At 25.5% G+C, this 14,015-nt stretch overlaps 1 pseudogene; it reads left to right on the top strand.

Annotated features, from left to right (window-relative positions):
• Positions 1–6,463, top strand: part of LOC116422716 — a 65,489-nt pseudogene extending 59,026 nt beyond the window's left edge.
• Positions 6,464–14,015: the final 7,552 nt, after the last annotated feature.

The raw sequence follows: 14,015 nt of genomic DNA on the forward strand, positions 1-14,015 counted from the left end.
ATAAAATCATATATAATATTAAATAATGCAAAAAATATATGATAAATAAAAGTTGGTACAATATACTAAATATAATTTGATATAATATAATAAGTATAATATTATATATAAAAATATAATATTACATGATATATATACTATAAAAGGTCAACAAAAATATTCTATACGATATAGAATACAATGTGTTATTAATCTCTATATAATATAATATAACATATTATAATAGAATACATCATAATTTTGCAATATAAATGATACAATGCACAACATACATATTATACCATATCTTAGAATTCCTCAAAGAAAGATTAAATAACATTATAAGATACAGACAGAATAAAATATTACATAATAATATAACATATAAAAGTATAAAATATTATGTATGATTTCAAATCATATTTTATAATGATATATAATAGAATTTTATATAAAATGATAATATAACATATTATAATATCATATAAAAATAGAATATATCCCAGGCAAAAAAAACCCTAAATTTAAATAAAATGTAATATGTACTACAAATATAATAATACTTTATTTATAATATATATATCATACAAATAAAAGAATATATATACCACAGTAGAATTCCCATATATACAATAATATAACATATTGCAGTGCAATAATAGAATACAATCATATATAGCATATGAAAATCTTACACCGTAACATAATAAAAATAAATATACACATATGACAAAACATAACATAATTCCATATAGAATATTATAACATGAATAACAGATATATCCTACATAATAATATAATTTTAATAAATTTAATAAAAATATTATAAATATAGCTATCAGATAATTCTTTTAGAATGTAAATAAAATATATATTATAACATAATATAATATAAAATATTTCATAAGCAAATATAATAGAACATATAATTTTATATAAAAAATTATATTATAATATATAAAATTTATACTATCACATCATGATATAATGCCTATATGTATTAATATAATAAATGACATTATGATATAATGCCATTAAGGGCGAAAGTCATAATGTAATATAATATGACATGATATACTGGTAATATATATCATAGAACTTGTATTGAATCATAATATTACATATAATAATATATAATGATATAAAAGGCAATGAAATATAGTACAAAAATAACATGATAAATTGATTAGGTTAGATTATACCATATATAACTTGTAAATGCAACATATCACAAAAAATCTCCTTATACAATGATAATATATAACAAATATCATATATCGTGTATAATAATATACTATACTATGATATGATATGACAGAGCATGATATATCATAAAAATTCATATATAATGATAATATAGCACGTAATATATACCAATATGATATAATATAACAATATTATAAATATATAATAGAATATAATATGAGATATGATATGATATATCATAAAATTTATATACAATGATATTATACCCATATTAGTAATATATAATAATGTAATATATATCATATATAATAATACAAAATATTACAAATGCAAAAATAATAAAATATATGGTATGATATAATATATCATAGAATTTTTTGTATAATGATAAGATAATATATTATATGAGAATATATCATGTATCATGATATACCTAATAAAATGTACATAAAAAAATAATAAATATATAATATATCAAAAAGAATTGCTTATATAAGGTAACATAACATAATATAATATTATAATATATCATATATAACAATATAATATATCATACAATGTCAGATACAATGAGTTTATAACATTTATATTATAATTTATTAGCAACAGTCACCATATTATAATAGGAAAATACCAAAAAATATAAAGCCGAATAAAATATATCATACCTGCGTGTATTATAAAAAATCATATAATAAGTATATATTATAATAAATATATAATACACTAAAATATATATATCACAAAATTCTCATATAGAAATAATATCAACATATAATACTATAATATAAACATAGAATATATTATGGTGAATAATATAAAATTTAAAAAAATATTAAATATTTTAAAATATAAAAATGATAAAAAATTAAAAAATCCAAAATAATATAAAATAACAAAATAGAATAAAATGTAAAAATATCATAAAATAATATAAAAAATGCCATATAATATAACAAATATGTCTATGTATTATACTCATGTTGCAACATAATCATGTAACTTAGCATAGACGATAATGTAACATATGTAATAGAATATAATATACATAAAACATAAATAAACAAAATATAATACAACACAAAAATGATATATGCTATATAAATGAAACATATATCACAGAATCTTCTTTACAAATTTGATTATATCCATATTAAAACAGGACTATACTTGGCTATATAGTATAATATATAAAGTTTTTACTCTGTAGAAATAATGAAACATAATATGATAGGATATAATGTAATATATCATGTGAATTTATATAAAAGGAAATATTATAAACATTTATATCAATTGAATATATTTTATGAAAAATATAAATTAATAAATTTAATGAAAATATTATAACATAACAATAACTGTTGTGAACCTTTTAGAAAGTTAACAGAACATATATTATAAACATAACAGATAACATGGGAATGAGATACTCATACATACATTTTGAATATATATACATGATAGTATTTCATACATGAAAATTGGTTTATAAAATATATAAAAAACGATACATCATAAGCATCATATGATTACAATGTCTCTCATATATATTAATATAATATAGTTAATATGATATAATACATATAATGCAATATAATATAATGTAATATGATATAATATGATATATCATAGAAGCTTGTATAGAATGATAAAATTCCATATTAGAATATAACACATACACAAAGCAACAAAATACAGGCACAAAAAATAACATGATAAATTAGATTAAATTAGATTATGCCATATATAACTTGTAATGTATATATTATATATATTATGGTATTATATTATTGTAATGTATATATTATATATGTTATGGTATTATATTATTGTAATGTATATATTATGTAGTGGCCATGTAATACACATTATGGCATGTCGGAAAGCATAACATACTCATACACCTCTTTATATAGAATGATATTAATAGTTACATCAGTACACATGATATATATCTTACACAATATACCTATACATGATAACATAAAAATAAAAAAGAATATAAAATCATTAAAATAATATATAAAAATATTTTAAAATAATATAGCATAATATAAACATATATTAAATATACAATAGAAAATATGTAATATGATATTACGTGATAAGAGGATACCATATAACGTAATATACTCATCGAATTTAGCACAGAATGCTTAATTTAACATACAAGAGAATGTTAATATAGAAGATAATTATATATAATAACATAAAAAATACAGTATCATAATGTGAACTCAAAACAATATAACTATATAATACCCAATATAACAGACTCATATTACAGCATCAGGGGTATAAGTATGATACAAGATGCAGCATTATAACATAATATATATACTGGTGTTATTAAATGCAACATAGTCATAGTTTTTTTCATGTACCATGATAATTACCACAGCATACACAGTACAACACAATGTAATAACACATATACATACCCATACATATAATATTTTAAAATATTATAAGCAATAACAATTATTAAAGTTGATAATCATACATGTATGCAATATGGTCATGCATCATAGCAGGATTCTATATAAAATGATAATGTAACCTATCATAATTTGATAGAGTAATAAAATATAGCATATAGAATATCATATAATTATATGATAGTAATATAACAAAATATATACAATTCTACATATGCTCTACAATATAACATTATGATAGAATAGAACAATAGAGTGTACTGGTTAAGTATACCAAAGAGAATACAATGTTTCTTATTAACATGATATAATATATCAGCGTCATAGACTGCATATAGAATAATAATATTACATATTATAATGCAATATTAGAATGTATCAAATATAGTAATATAAAATAATGCAATCTGGTACAATATAACTTAATATATTATATATTATGTTATATTAATATAATATAATATATCATTGAATTATTTATAGAATGATAACAAACATTATCATATAATAATCGTTTGTCATATATCATTATATCATATAAAAATATAATATGTCAAATAATTTTGTGTACAATGATAATATTCCATATTATATTATAATAAAATATTAGAATATATCCTATATATTAATATAAAAATTTTAAAATATAGTATCACAAACACACATGTCATAATATAATATAAAGATATCATATGATGGCAACCTAGAATTTCATATCGGTTACAATTATAACACATATAGAATCAAAATAACAAGTGAATAATAATAATATACAGAATATTATATAATATAATATTTCATAAAAATTCCTATATAGAATGGTAATATAACACATTATAATATAATGTAATATGTTATTTAGCATTATATATTACAACATATAATATTATAAATGCAATATATTAATATAACATAATATGATATGATACATAATACAGAACATCATGTAGAATAACATTACATAAAAATAATAGTATATGTCACATATAATATTATAACATAATTAAATATAATATAATACAGCACTTTCATATTGTATAATAAGAATTTTAGAATTCCTTATATATATATCCTAGTATAATTCAATAATAGAAAATATCATATAAAAAAATATATAAATTATAAAATATACTACAGAAAATATTTATTGCAGAAATTTTTACTATGAAAATATTACAAGCAAATAACAAAATATAAATCTAACTTCCACAGGTATATATAATTTGATGAAAACAACTTAAGACAATAAAGAGTGGATACGAGGAAAACAAACAATTTTTTTGTCTATATATGAAGCAATTGCACAGACTGTGAATACATGTAATTCGAAAAATACCGGCAATTATAAGCCTTGAGCTGATATAGATATCTATGAGCGCAAGTGTGTTAAATATTTTCTTTTGCCTTAAAAGTTAATATGCAAGTGAGTCTGTTGGATACTGTTAGTTCAAACCTGTAACTTCAACCCATACAATCCAGATACACTTCTATAATTTTCATAAGCAATAGTCAAATTATCAGAAATCATTCTTTATTAAATAAACATGTAAACCTTTTATTTCAGTTTTGAAAACTGTAGTTTTTCACTGAATCGCTTCATTATTTTTGAACTTAACAACATTCTTTCAGTAACTTCTCTCAGAAAAATCAATAAGATTTATGACCTTATTAAAGCTAAAGAGCAAGGGGCCTGAAAATCTGGCAAGTTCCCAAAGAACTTCTACAGAATCACAAATTGCGTGATATTTTCCAAACTTAGAGTTATTTCATAATTCAAATTTTATCCAATTAAATTCTTGACAATTATTAAAAAACTATAATAAAGGTTTCCTGGGTTGGAGAGGAATAGCAGTGCACTCCCGGCCTGCTCCTGCAGGGGGGGGAGGGGGGGAAGAAAGGAGCACTCACGCCGGCTCCTGGCAGTCTATTGAAGACAATGTGGACAATGCAGTTTACGGCAAGAGACCCCCCCTACATCCATGTCAGGAAGTTGTGGTGCCTGCATTAATGGAAAACTATGTTTTTGGAGGATATGATGACAAAGGATACAGCAATGACCCTTACTTTCGAAAGTAATTCTATTACAAGAGATAGATGACTCCAATGAAAAAAAGCACACGGTAGTTGACTAAATTGACTTTAAACGACTTTAAAGGACCTATACCACAAGACAAACTTTCTTGCTGGGTATATAAAGACAGATTAATATATTTTGGTGGTTATGGATGTAGGAAACACAGTGAACTCCAAGACTTTAATGTTCATGATGCATCTTGGGAAGGACAAATATTTTGAGGTTGGCATAATGATATTCATGTTTTTGATACAAACACAGACTTGGTTTCAACCAGGAATAAAAAAATAGAATCCGACCACAGCCTCGAGCAGCTCACACATGTGCAGTACTTGGAAATAATGGCTATATTGTTGGAGAATGAGTATTGCAAACTAGGATGAATGATTTGCACTGTCTGAATTTAGATACTTGGAATTGGTCTGGAAGGATTCATACTAATTGAGAGAAACCAAGACATAGGTCTTGGTATACTTCGACACCAATTGCTGATGATCAGCTTTTTTCTGTTTGGTGGATTAAGTGCAGAGAATATTCCTTTAAGTGATGGATGGATTCACAATGTTGTAACAAATGTTTGGAGACAGCTTACACATTTATCTAAGACAAGACCCAGGTTATGACATACTGCCTATCTGGAAAAAGAAAATGAAGTATTGGTATTTGGTGTGAGCAAAGATGATTTACTTTTTATGGATACAGGTCACTAATGATTTATTGATATTTCAAACTCAACCTTATTCACTTCTCAGGAATGCTTAGATGTCCTCTGTTTGATTAAATGTGAAGACCAAGTTAGCACTCTGGATACTTTAGAATCAACCGGAGTCAGGATAAGCAAAGTCCTTGATCTTTATTCTTGTCAAAGATAGAGTATGGACACAGGAATCTCTACACCTCTGCTCTTCCTCTCCTGGCCAGAAATCTTACTCCACCCTCTAATCCTTCCAATTTTCTTACACCAATGTGACTGCCACCACAGAATGGTGGGCAGGCCATTTCAAGCATACACAGAGTACTGCCCAATAATTAGCCTTAAGTGCTTGGTTGTCCGAATTTCAGTACATAAACTCAAGAGTTTCAGCCCTTTGCAATTAAAGATTCATTTCTTCCTCTGTACAATGATAGTCTTGATAGATTGAGACCTCTGATACTCAGCCAATGGCCAGGCTCTGGGAGGGACTTTAAATTCAATATAAAAAAAGGACAAGTATTAATTCCAAGTATTCCTATTTGATAGGATACCCACCCGAGCAGTTGTGTAATTAAAGACTTAACTTCAAAAAAAAAAAAAAAACCCTAATGGACCCACACTTAACAATTACATACCAAGATAAGATCAAAATGGGTCCATGATTATAGACATGTGAAGAGCAAGATTATAAACAAATAGAGGAACATAGGATAGTTTATCTCAGACTTGTGGAGGAGGAAGAAATTTGTGACTAAAGACGAACTAGAGACCATTAGTGGATCATAAAATAGGAAAATTTTGATTACATCAAATTAAAAAAGCTTCTGTACAAACAAATCCAATGTAAACTAGGATTAGAAGGAAAGCAGCAAACTGGGAAAACATCTTCACAGTTAAAGGTTCTTGATAAAGGCCTCATTTCCAAAAATAAAACATATAATGTTGTATTATACATAAGTTATATATTATATATAATGTGAAAAACAGAGATATCACACCTATTAAAATGATACTATAATATTATAATAATATTCAGAGCATGTATAACAATATTATATATAAAATGTAACTCATATGCCAATAAAACAACTTTAACATTATAATAAACTAACAGAATATTAACATAATATAAAAATAACATAACATATGATGGCTAAATATAATATATAACATGATACAATATATGATATAATGTAATATAATCACATACTCTTACATAATGATATAACATATCATAATATAATCTTAGAAAATATCATATATAATATATACAATAAAATAGAATATAAAACACAGTAAAAAAAAAAATATATTGTGAATATGACATATATAATATAATAAATATAATACATAGGATGTGATAGGATATAATATAATTTTAACATAATATCCTCATACAATTCCTCCACAGAATGATAAATACATTATATAGAACATACCAATATAATATACACATAATATGCAGTTATACATATAACATAATATAATAAAATGTGATATATCAGAATTTCATATAGAATGAAGAATATAAATCTTGATGTGTAAAACAATTTAAAATATACATATTTGAGAAGGATGTGATATGCACACATAATATAATATGTCTCAAAAAAACTGGAATGAGAAATGATAATATAACATATCATATTAAAAGACATTATATATACAATATAAACCAATAAATGTACACAAAAATAATATATAATATTTAATATAATAGAGACTAAAAAGAATTTTATACAATGTTAAATATTAACATAAATGTAATATATCATTACATTTCATAACACTTATGTTATGTTATGATCTAATATAACATAAGTATCCCATATCATGATACGAATCTAGCACAAAAAATAACAAAATATATAATGCAACTTACACTGCAGCAATATACTGAATATGCATTATCACAATGAAATAAATATAAATGTGATGAATATAACACAGCATGACATGACATAACATGACATATATATCATGGCCAACTCATGTAGAATGATAATAGCACATATCATAATATAATATAACGATTGTATCAAGCAATAAATATAAAAATGATACAGAATAGAAAATATTTTAAAATACATATTATAACATGTGCATTATTATTTATGTATAACATAATGTACATATGCCAATATGATATATAATATAAATAAATGTAATGTGACGTGATAGGCTATAATATGCTGTAACATAACATAAAAATTTAGCGTTAGAATGATAATGTAATAAGGGCTGAGAATAGAATATATAAATATAAAATAATATAAATATAAAATACAAAATATAAATAACAAAATGATATACATAATATAGAACATAGAATATAACATAAACAAATACTACTTTAAAAAATTATATTAATCATAGGAATCTCCTTTACAAATGATTATAGCACATTAGTTAGTTAGAATGTAATCATGGCTAGTAGCAATGAGCATCAGACTACATACAATGATAATATAAACATAATATACCCCAATGTAATAAATGGGATCCCATATATACCAATGGCCAAAAAATAATAAAATATGATACAATACAAATTAAATATGCCTACATGATATAAATGTGTAATATTATATAACAGAATTTCATATAGAATGATAATATATCATAATGTACATAATAATAAAGCATTAATAATGCATATAAATAATAGAATATATAAGAATATGATATAATAATCATAGAGCACTTAAAAATGATAATATATATTATATTTGAATATAATAATGGACTGCATCATATGTAATACAATAGAATATATAATAGTATGATAATATATCATAGAATTTCATATTGATTTATATTACATATTATAATGTGTGAATATATCATATATAATAAATGCAAAAATAATAAAATTTATTAATATAATATAATATATTACATGTTATGTTATATTATATACAATATAACATGTAATATATCATTGAATTTCTCATACAATAATAATATAACATATAATGTAATAATAATATATATCATATATAAAATTTAATATATAATTTTGAATACAAATGATAACATGTCCCCAGCCTATGTTGTGAATAAAAATTATAGAATATATATTATATATGATATAGCATATTAAAATATGTAATACAACATAATATAATGTCATATAACATAATATAATATGATATCATATATTATATCAGAATTTCATGTAGACACCATAACATAAATATATAATATAATTATAGAATATATCATGTATAATAACAAAAAAGAATACATTGCACAATACTGTATGTCATTCTACAGAATCTCATACAGAATGCAATATAACAAATTCCACAAATATATAACATTATACTGTACAGTAGCATGATATAATGCTTATAAATATTATAATAGCATGTACAACAATAATATGACATAATAGTTAATATGATATATCATAGAATTTCATATACAATGATAATATAACATATTATATAATAAAATAATAGTATATATCATATATAATAATATCACATAATTAAATGTAATAAAATACAGTATAATATTCTATAGTATACCTTAGAATTTCTTATAGAATATAATATATTCTAATAAAATACAATAATAAAATATATCATATATAATATATAAAATAAAATATTATATAATTACAAAAAATATTTATTGCAGAAAATTTACTACAGAAAAATATTGCAGGCAAATGAATAAAAATATAAATCTAAATTCCACAATATATATATGCAAATTGATGAAACAATCCAATATCAATAAAGATCAAATACAAGGGTCAAAAGAACATTTTTTTGGTCTGCAAGAATCATACCTTTATATCAAAAATATGAACAAAATAGACATTAGAGATTAGAAGAAAATTGACCACAAATCAGTTGATTTTCCCAAAGTTGGAATTGAAAATTAAATATCAGGCTGATCAAAAACAAATATTCACAACATAAGGAGAAATAACCAACTGCACTGTACATAATAGGAATAATAAACAACAAATAAATACCAATATTTTACTTATACACTAAATTTAAAAGAAAAATAGCTAAATTAAAAGATGTAGATAATAACACACCAGCAAGAAGGAACTTTAATATCTCTCTCTAAGTTCCAAATAAATTCAATACAAAATCAAGCAAAAGCAAAAAATATAATTGAAAACATTGCTGGATAAACTGCAACTAAAAGGCTTTTTGACATTCTAACTGATACTGCCACAGAATATACAAATTCCTCAGAACCACATCGAACTTTTATAAAAATTGGCTGTATATTAGAGCATAAGGTATTTTGCAAATAAAGGAAAAAGCAAGAATAGTAAATATTTCTTTTACTGCCCATAATGCAAGAAAAAGAGTTATCATTGTACAGAGCATAAATAAAAGCTGCAGATCCAAATAACGATTTAACAATAAATTCCCAAATAATGACTGGATCAAAGAAATAAACAAAGAAATAAAATAATAGTATTTGATAGTGATATGAAGTTTTTTTAAAAAACATTTTTATGAAGACAACATATCAAAACCTCTGCAATGAAAATAAAACAATCTTCAGGGAGCAAAGATAACACACTGTAACACACACATTAACAAAATAGAAAAGGGGAATAGTAATACACTAGATGTGAATTTCATAAAAAGTAGAAAAATACAAACCTAGCTAAAATAAGAATAACATGGGAAATTTTTTTTTAAAAAAAAAGAGGAGAAATAGATAAATAGAAAAACAAGAAATTATCAAAAAAATAAAAATCTAAGATGTTTGTAAAGATTAACATAATAAATAAACATTTAGTCAACCTGGTTAAAGAAGACAGGAGAGGATTCAGGGAAGATGACAGATCAGGTCAGAAAAATTTAACCTCTCCAGATTTCCTCCTCAAACATGACAAAATTGCATCTTAGAGTAAACGTAGAGCCCTTAAAAATAAATATTAGTTGGAGCAGAACAGTAGTTTTCCTGAGATAGGAGGGAGGTTTGGCTCTTGTAAAGTGTAAACTTCTCCAAAATAACACCACTGAAACAGCAATCAGTGGGCCCTAGGGCTAGCTAGGTTGGAAGATGACCTCAATCCTAGTACAGAAACTTTCACCTAGATAGTATGGAGAGTTGGATCTCTGAGTTGGGGAACATTAAGGGAATCTCTGCTGATAAGGGACACCAGGCCCAGCTGTGATTCCTCCATGCAGCCCTGCATGAGAAGGGGCTAGCACATTCCTGAACAATAAAGAATCAGTGGGGCAGGATTCTGGCTACACTCACTCACAGGAGAGTAAAGTACATGGTTTCAAGTTCCAGGTCAGGGGAGAGAACTGACGGAGCACCTGATGTCAGCAACCCCATGCCACATACATTACAGTATTACAGTAATACCAGCATTTCACACCATATGCCAAGATAAGGTCAAAATGGTTACATAATTTAGACATAAAAGATAATAGCATAAGCAAATTAGGGAAGCATGGAAAAAGGAAGAATTTATCACCAAACATAAGATAGAGAAAATTATGAAAGGTAAAAGAGATAATATTGATTTCATGGAATTAATTTTTTTTTCACAAACAAAACCAATGCACCCAAAATTAAAAAGAAAATTGGAAATTGGAGAAAATATTTTAGGGTAAATTTCTCTAATAAAGGCCTTATTTTTCCCAAATATATAAGGAATTTAACTAAATTTATTAAAATAAGAATCATTCCCCAATTGAGCAATAGTTGAAGGACATGAACAGGCAGTTTTCTGAATGAAAAAATCAAAACTATTCATGATAATATAAAAATGCTCTAAATCGCATAATTACAGAAATGTAAATTAAAACAACACTGAGGTATCACCTCCTGGGTATATATGTGTAGATGGATATACTTAACCCCACCTCCCCCCAAAAAAAATCATTATTTATAATAATAAACACAAGATGAAAGAAAGGATATTTATTCTCCCTAGTGAGGGAATTAGGACAGTGAGTGGTTAACTGTGGAAATTAAATAAATCACACTGACTCCATGTTATGACTCAATTCTGTGCCTAGCTTGGTTTCTATTCAATTATAAATCCAATTTCTATCGAGAGAAAAAATTTTACCCAGTTGCAGGAAATGGGAGAAAATCTTTGCATTGTTTGAATCGAGCCCTGCATGGGTAGGAAACTAGAACACCTGTTCATTCTACTTAGAGACTTTTATCCAATAACCTAGGTTACACTGACTTGAAATTCAGTCAGATTTAAAGACTGAGTCAACAAATTTTCTCACAATTGTGCACCTCAAGTAATCTGTTTTATCTGAAAACTGGTCCTTGGCTGATCAGTCAGTTTCCATGGTTCATTTCCATGTTCCTTTGATTCCTTTCAGACATTTTGGGAAGTGAGCATCTCATTTTATTATTTCAAGGAACTATACCTGTTCACTCTACTCCTCTCAACTTGGTAAGTGCCTAGACTTTAATCCTACTAGAAATCAGATTACCTGATGTTATATTCTTTCTTTTTAATAAATCATTTTTAATATTTAAAAATGTCTGTCTCCCCTGTATTCATGGTGAAGGCCTAAGCTTCGCAGATCTGATTTCACTTTGTTACAAAATTGGAATTCATTGGTTAATGAATCTCAGAAGATCAAATCGAGGTTTTCTCAATCAACTATTTGTTTTTTAATTTCATGTTTTAATTTCAATAAATTTCAAAATAATCACATAAAATTTAAAATAATTACTAGAGCAGAGCTATTATCCAGTTAAACTCAAGAGAAGATAGATATCATGACTTTACATAATGCCATAGTAAAAAGTTATGATAAAAGAAATAAACAGAGAAAGTATATTATTCTTAAAATCATCATACATACTTATATTCCTGAAAATTGTTTTCAGAGCCTCATATAAGTGCTAATATTTTGCCTCATACTGATTTTCCTTAATGAAATTTTCTGCCGCTCTTCTATGCTCCAGTCCTTTAAAATTGTGTTATTTAATCTTCAACTGCTTTTTCATTCTATCTTCAGGAACTTTTGTTCAATGTTATTTTTTATTATACTGTGATAAATGATATGTTTGGTATTTCTGCTTTCAGTCATTTGTGGGGGGGAGGAATTCTTTATAACCCCCATACGAGATCACAGGTGCCACAGGTCAGGCACAGATAGTCCACATGAACTTTGGAGTGGAGATGTCTCCATATTTGCATATCTCTAAATCCTATGTTCTTCTAGCCTACTGCAATTCTGCTTTGCTCATAGAACACAGTGCCTTCCCTGAGGAGGGCACACCATGGTAGGCGGTCCTATATCAGTATCTCCCATGTCATGCAATCAATTGCAAAGTTCTTCAGAGAGGCCTTGAGAAAGTTCTTGTATCCCTCTTTCTGAATTCCACCCGAGTACTTGTCTTGTGTGAATTCTCTATAAAGGAATCTTTCAGCATTTGAATGTGACCAGCCCATCAGAGTTGGACTTCCTGCAGTAAAGTCTGAATGCTTGGCAGTTCAGCTTGAGAAAGGATTTCAGAGTTGGGAATTCTATCCTGCCAGATGACCTTCAGAATCTTCCTCAGGCAAAAGCGATTGGTATGGCGCTGGTTCACTGTCTAGGTTTCACAGGCACGCAACAATGAAATCGGCACAAGGCTCTGTAGCCCTTCA

The sequence above is a fragment of the Sarcophilus harrisii genome, chromosome 3, assembly GCF_902635505.1.
Source record: "Sarcophilus harrisii chromosome 3, mSarHar1.11, whole genome shotgun sequence".
Classification (NCBI taxonomy): Eukaryota; Metazoa; Chordata; class Mammalia; order Dasyuromorphia; family Dasyuridae; genus Sarcophilus; species Sarcophilus harrisii.